General features: G+C 38.9%; 1 long non-coding RNA gene across 1 annotated transcript; it reads right to left on the bottom strand.

The window, feature by feature from the left end:
* Positions 1–4,803: 4,803 nt before the first annotated feature.
* LOC113458962 (uncharacterized) lies at positions 4,804–7,682 on the bottom strand. Its single transcript, XR_003379720.2, has 3 exons — positions 7,489–7,682; positions 7,073–7,133; positions 4,804–4,868 (listed from the first exon to the last, which is right to left on the bottom strand). It is a non-coding gene; the product is annotated as an uncharacterized LOC113458962 (long non-coding RNA).
* Between the last annotated feature and the right edge of the window lie 309 nt (positions 7,683–7,991).

The following is a 7,991-nucleotide window of genomic DNA, read 5'->3' as shown; positions in this document are numbered from 1 at the left end:
AATATGTGTTTACTCCAAAGAGAAAAAATAGATACTCTAGTGTTTTATTAGAACCATAGAATCCATAAAGATATCTTAAGACAGCAACTTTTGACTCATTAAAAGTCAAAAGTATAATAGGATGAAGAGAAATCTTAATTTAGATGTGGTAGGTTAATTGTAAATGCTACCAACAAATGTTTTAGAGGAAGGTTAATTGAATCATTGCTTAAGATCCTCAGAGAGTTTGTATCTGCAAGAAGAGATTTTGTTACAGAGATGGATCTAACAAGGGAGACAAATTCCTCTAATCTAGTTACTGTGGGGTAAACCAGAAGAAAACACAGGCAAATGTTTGATGATCTCTGCTGTAGTCATGTTTTATCAAGGACTAAGGGGCATCACAAATTGTACTCTGGCTTCCTGTTAAAATGGTGTAGGACTCAGTGAGTATAAAAATTTTTAGAAGAATCAAACCTAAGAATCTTGAATTCATTTCAGGGCAAGTGGGAGACTTTCTGTTTATGACAGCACACTAAGTAAGAGTGTCTGGGGCTTCATGGAGTACTTAATGAAAAGTGAGGCTTAAACTCCATTTCCAGAAGGAGAGGCTGGAAGGACAGCCTAAAGCATCTGAAAAAATTTTTTTGCATGGAATGGTCCACAGAGTTGTGTGTAATGGAATGGAGACAGTATGTGGTGCAAAGACTCTTCAATCAATGTCTCCTAGAACTGCTGTTTGACCAGAAGGGAGTACAAATCAGATAAGGATAGGCTTCTGATACTGAGATGCAAAATATTTTTGGAAGCTGAATTGATTGAAAAAGGTTCCACATGGGAAATCCCAGGTGATGAGAGCAGTGGGTCTGCTCATTTATGTTCTCATATAAATATCATAATGAAAATATTAGTACAGATTCTGATGTGGAGGAGGGGTGAATTATTCAGGGTTTAAATCCTTCTGCAGAGGCCAGGCTGAGAGGGATGATTATTCCAAAAGTAATCTGGTAGTGGCTGCATATGTACATTAAGATGCTGGTTCAACATAATTACAAATTTCAAGCTTGTTTTCAAAAGCTGACTGTCTCTCTCCTGCTGTTGAACTTTCTTAGTATTTTCCTTTCTTAGTATTTGGGAACTTAGTATTTGGGTACTGTTAAGGATTTTCTTACAAAGACAAAAGGGAGAATGAACATTCAGCCCACACTCTCCATCATCTGTCCCTGTTGTCTCTGTGCTATTATGTTTTATTATATTTGTCTACCCACTCGTACAAAGTTCTACTTAGGTCTCTTATATAAAACTAGATGGGGAAAAAAGGTACAAAAGGAATGATGGGGAGGACAGAGAGTCTTCTTTCTGTTTTGTTTTTTTCTGGTGGCTAGAAAGCCAGGGTAAGAATTGAGTATGCTGAAAGTCATTCAATTTTTTTTTATTGATGGTAATGCTTCTTGTCTCTGAAAGAATTTGCTTTTTCATCACAGAAGACATAAGGCTAAGTAAGAGAGGATGGGAGCCATTAAACTGAATTGTAGTTCTAGATAACAGCATCTCAATACAGAGTGTCTAAAAGAAAATAATATATATATATATGTGTGTGTGTGTGTGTGTGTGTGTGTATGCACATATATATTACTGTCTTCTTCCTACTGTCTTTGCTTTAGCTCTACCTGAAACATCATATGAAAAACATAAGTCACAAAGATCCTTTCCCAATGGAACATGCAAGCAGAAGTATGCAAAAGGAAGCAGGAGCTCAGGGTCTCCACCCCACTGCCTGCAGTTTTCTTGTTGCAAAAGGATGTGGCTCCTTCCTTCCACATGCAGCAGGAAGCACCCCCCACAACCAGCACCGCAGAACACCAACACTCCTGCGCCCTGCCCAGTACTCAGCCTCCCCTAAGGGCTGCCCACATGCTGCCCAAACATTGCTCAAGTCCTGCACAGCACACACAGGACTGGTTTGGAAGCTCATCTTCACAAACAAAAAATTATAGAGATTTGCAAGCACTGTAGCTGTATGGCATGCTAGCAATAAAAGTTCTGACTGACTCACAAACCAATTTAGCAGTAAATAGCTGCTGGGAGTTTTTTCCACAGATAAGTACTGCTATCTTTTTCATGCACATACACAGTGCAATATTCCAGCCCATTTTTTCTTATTTAAATCATTTACCTTTTCCCAGCACATTGCAAATCTTGTTTCCATTTTCTATCTATGAATTTCACAGCAGATTGGAGAATCAGGGCAGCCATTTCTGATACACAAACCTTGTATGTCTTCCAAAATGGCTGATCAAACTTGATCCACAACAATTTCAAAGAGCAGAACGTATCATTAAACCATACATTTGTTGTTTATAGTATGTACAGATGTTAAGAATACCTGGAATTATGTACTCTGAATTGTGAGGTAGTTTCTGATGAACAAACACTGAATACAGATGTGATATATTGTCCCTCTAAATCTACTTACAAGAAAAGTACGGATATCTGTTTGAATAAATCTCACTTTCCTCCTAATTTTTTTTTCTACTGCTAGAGAAGTTAAGCTTGTTTTTAATTTGTCTCTCAAATATGAACTTAGTTTATTAGGGACAGAAGTCAATTTAGTGTTACAGAGATTATGTTTAGCTTTGCAATTCTTGTACTAATTCATTCTTAAAACTAATCACATGGTCACATAGTTTGATTTTCTGAAGAAGTTTGATCTCCTTTTAGCATGTACAGTAACTTCATGAGTTTAGCCTGAAGTTAAACTGTTGCCTTGGTAGCAAAAGATGAAGTACAGATGCCCTCTAGGCCAGAAGAACTAAAGTACTTGGTGCTGCATCCTGTGTACTTCAGTTTTGCTGTTAAATGTTAACACATACAGTCCAAATCAGATAATACAAATGCCCACCACCACACATTTAGGCATTTGAACTTAATATCTACACCTCAAGAAGATGCAAACTGCTAGCAGAAACCTTACCATGAAAACCAGAATATATGAAATAGCCAGGAAAGATGAGATCAAATACCAACATGGAATAAAAGGACAACTTACAACCTAATGCAACTTCTGAGTATTTGTAGCTAAAATCAGATTAAAACACTGTTACAAATACACAACTTCTGTACCTGCAGCGAAGGACAATGTCTGTGGGTGACCTCTGCTAAGAACACCAACTTATGCTGTGCCTGAATGGTGAGGTGCAGGCCCACTCTTCATGGTCTCAGTTAATGTACAGTTGGCAGACACAGCATTACTGTCATGTTAAATAATATGCCTCATGTATTTCACTGTGCCACGTCACCAAAGAGCCCAACTCAGGGTAATAGTGGTATGATTTTCTACTGCATGCCCTGTATGAGTGGCATTGAAGGTGTTACTGAACTGCAAAGAATAAAAGCACATGCACACATATTATCACAGCCATCCAGTTTATACTACTTGTGCTTCAGCTATTTTGTTCCTTTTATTTTTATTCAATGTCAGTGAATTAAATAGTTGCCTTTCTGTATGGTTAGTGCAGTGTATTCATTTATGTTCAGCTCACCTTTCCATCTTTGAACAAATACACAGTGACCCAAATATACACATATACACAAGATTTTTTAGAGATCAGAGTATGATACACAATCCTGAAAGCATTCATTCAATACGTAAGAAAGCTTTTCATTTAATCTACTTTGGGGGCAGAGGGAGAGAGAGACACCATGTGCCTCCCCATACAGTGAATTAAATTGCTTTTCATTGACTTAGGTTACTCTGGGCACTGCTCATTCTAATGCAGCCTCATTAAATTCAGGGAAGGCTGCTACAGTGAAGTCTGGGGTAAATGAAACACTGTTCAAATGCTACACTTCAGATACCTGTTTCAGACGCTGTCTTTGAAGAATGACATGTAACAGAAACAGTGTTTAACTTGTTTAGGAATGCATCTTTAAGAAGTCTTCTGCTGTCTAATTACAGTAAGCCAAGTATGTTTAAGCTAGGAAGTTCATTAATATTTCAAGCATACACTACACCATGACTACTGCATAATTCTTGACATTCCTATAAAACCTGGTGCTCTTGGGAAACTGATGGCTCACAGGATTGTTAATGAGTGAGAGACCCTTTGCCTCTTGATCACTGGTCTGAATTCTGTTTCATCTGAAAGCAGCAAATAACTGTCAGTGGCTGATGATGTTCATGAATTAATTTGATAGCTAGTCTTAGTTTAGATGGAAGCAGGAAAACATCCCAATTTAAAAAATCTTTGCTTATCTTTGCTTACCTTCCCCTACTCGTGAAATCATCTCTGATGTGTCTGGATCAGCATGGCACAGAAAACTACAGACTCCTCCAAGAGACTGGACAGAAAAAATGCCAGTGGCCATCCAGCATTATCACAGCTTGCCGAGGTGACAAAGTGACTATGTCACTCACTGGGTACACAAAAGGTGCAATTCAGAACTGCACATTATTACTGACTATAAGTCAGATCAGAAACTCTCCCTTCTTCCTGAAGACATTCCTGAGTGCTGTGAAAAAAAATTCTCCTTTAGGAATGAGTAACACCAAGTTACATGATTTGCTTTAAAGGTTGTGCTTCCAGAAGGGTGCTTCTGGAAAACATGAAGGCATTTTCACCTCACTACCCAACTTGCTTGTGGTGAAGTTTTCCTCTAAAACATGGGGTTTGGCAGAGCTGGTTATAAAATCCCTGTTTTTACAGTTTGGCAGATTGTCCAGACAGGGCCCCCACAGTGGGCTCTTTCCTTGGCATATGGGACTTTTATATGTATTAGGGACAAATCATCCTCGAGGTGTAACAGAGGTGGGATTCCTCTTACCTGACAGGCCAATGCAAAGACTCTGTTTATCCTTCTCTTTCTCCTCTTTGCTTTTCATGCTGGACCTGTGTTAATTTAACAAAAAAGTAACATGAATTACCTAGGAAGAATGGACTGAATCAGACAAGGTAATACCAAATGATTCCGACTGTCCGTCTAATGCAGATCATTCTACTGTTCACCCTTCAACCTGGTTAAAGCCCTTGCCTACTGTGTTGAGTGAATACATTCTTGTCACATCCAAGACAATGAGCATTATTTAATGAAAAAGCAGTATCTCTGGGTAAAAAAGACTGAACTTTGACTGGAAATAAATAGACTGGTCCATCTGTTGGTAACTACCTCTTTCATTCTGAAGACAGAGACTTTCTTGGGCTGAATCTGAAGTGATATCTGGATATGTGCCATGATGTTCTTGGGTATCCTGTGATCATCCAGACTAGAGGCAAGCTCAGACAGACCAGGATTTCTATCCATTACATATGCCAAGATTACCACCCAGTAGAAATCAAGGCATCAAAAAGTGGAAAATTTAAAGCATGTTGAGTCTTCCCCAGCATGGAGCTAGGATATGGCTAAGTAGATTTCACCAACTACACAGATATATATAGTCTCCAAAAATGAACAGCAAGTAATTTTTTTATATCTTTTTCTGTTAACCTGGTAGAGTTTTAAGCATTGGGGAGGAAATTCTGACTCCACTAGAGACTATGATGAACCTTCCATTGACTTAAGCAAGAGTAGCACATTAATTTGGTAACAGCATAGTTTAGCTTCTCACTCTTCTAGAAGTTCTTCCTGGTTTGTCTCTGATCTACATGGAGGCCACAGTTAACACCACCCACAGCTCTGCAGTCCCCAGATCAAAATATTTTGCTTCTGTTTTCTGACATTATCTTACTGTAGTTAAGTCTAGCAGCTGCCTGCTCAGAGAGACAGAATAAGTGTGATAGAATGTAAAATATTGCTAAGGCTTATATGACAACTTTGGTGATATTTACTGGTTCTCACCTTTTCTTAATTGCAAGATTAGTAGAAAGAATCATTCCTCACCTAATTTTGCTGCCCCTTCATTTGCCATATGCAACTAGTTACAAAAATTTGCTCATTAACTGCGGCCCAGCATCAAGACCGATTCCACAGGGATCTTAGAGTAATATTAATGACTATTTTTAATTAATTTGATATGGGATGGAAACTGTTGAGAAGAAATTCCAGATGCTCCGAGTTTGGCAAATTAATTAAGTATAAGATTAAAGTGTATCACAGTGAATGAATGAGAGAACCAGACACAATCAGTGGGGCAAAATATGGGTTTTAGCTGACATCCCAATAGGAAGTGGAGTATTCCAGTCTACTTGGTGACTCCTATTCCTCAGGTACGGGTTGTAAGAAACCAGGAAAAAGCCAGGGGTGTTAGGGAGGCTTCATGATCATTATATGCTGCCGAAAAATGTTTCTGAATTAGACATATGATATTGTTATGCCTGTATCAGTGGGACAAATGTTTATATTACTGTTTATATTGTTGAATTGTTAGCATGCTGACTGGTTTGAATTTGGTTCACAGGAATTAATGCTTCCCCAGACAATTACACAGCATGGCCCAGCACTAGGATGAGGTCCATTTTCCGTAAGTAGGAAGGACAGATTATACCAGGAGCAGACCTTAGTTATATAGTTATAAGATCTGCCAGAGCCCAGGCCATGGCTTTATAACATTTACTAGCATAAGGAGATGCAGGCCATATGTTTGCATTGTAGCATGCCTTTGGAAGCAAACTGCATATGCAACAAATCTATCCATATCCCCTCTCTGTAAAATAAAGTTGTTGTGTCTTGGAAGGAGGAACAGATATTGTAGCAAAATACTGACAAAATAAGTCAGACCATACAGATAACAGCCTCTCTGTATGTGTCATAAGAGCTGCAGAAACCAGCTCTGAAGAAACACATTAGTGCATGAAGCAGGGTGGATGTTTCCCAGACATAGATGTCTTTGCACATTTAATGATTCATTCTGAACATGTATTTGTAGCTTCAACAATAATGATAGAGCTGTTGCTAAAGTCTCAGCCAAAACCACTGTATTGCTAAGGTGTGTCATTGCCAGTCACAACTGGGCATATGTGAAACACCACAGTGAAAAACGTGGGCTGTCCCTGGTTTAGCTGTAAATGGCCAGAGTCTGGTGCCCACTGTGCTGCTCCCAGTGAAGGAACAGGCCTCCCTCCTTCCTGCCTCATCTCCACAAAGACAGAATACTTACCTTGCTGTCCAAGCTGTTGACCTTCAGGTCTTTCTTAAGGCTCAGTTGTTTTGCCTGGTCTCTGAAAGATGAGAGAGACAGTTCATGTTGAGTTTACAAGTTTCTGGTTGTGAGACATGCATTATTTTGATGCTAGCTCCTTTTGTAATGTATAGGATGTCTAAACCATGCAATGGGCAACAGTTTACATTTCTTTTTTATGCTAGAATGTTTAAAAGGGTTTCTTTCCTGTCAAATTTAGTTATCCTTTCAAAAGCGCAAACACTTCTTGATAGGACAGTAGACACACTTGTAAGAAACTCCAAATAATTTCCTTCGCCCACTCCCCATTTTAGATCATCTTTCACATGGGAACAGCTTCCCTCCTCCTCACCCACCTCCTCCTCCAAAAAAATTTCTGACATCTGTTCCTTTACCTCTCTTGCAGCCACTGTTCCCTCATCATTTGCCTTTTATTTTATGGGATCCACTTGTGCACTTCAACTCCATGCTCTTTGGGGTATAATCTTTTATATGGGGTGCACTTCTAACCCTTTGAACAGTATCTTAAATATTACAGACATTTACAGCACAATATAAATGATAATGTAGTTAGACTGGAAAGGCAATTCCCTAGTTAACACCTCCCACACGTAGTGATTAAGTACTAGGCTCAGAAGAGGCTCAAAAGCGTGCAGCAAACCCAGTGCAGATACATTTCTAGAAAGAGACTGCAAATTCCTAACTCCAGATGGTCTGCAGTTGGTGAATAATTACATGGATTGTTTGGTGCTTCACTAATCAATCATGACAGCAACAAGGAGAAAAAGCATGTCTGGGTAAAGGAAAATGTCCTTTGGAAAAATCCCAAGTTATCATTTTGTGCATTTGATCTGCTCATCAAACATTGTCTTTTTTTCCCTTTTGTGGTATTATGCTG

The sequence above is a fragment of the Zonotrichia albicollis genome, chromosome 5 (genome assembly GCF_047830755.1).
Source record: "Zonotrichia albicollis isolate bZonAlb1 chromosome 5, bZonAlb1.hap1, whole genome shotgun sequence".
NCBI lineage: Eukaryota > Metazoa > Chordata > Aves > Passeriformes > Passerellidae > Zonotrichia > Zonotrichia albicollis.
This window is presented reverse-complemented; position numbering and strand designations above follow the sequence as displayed.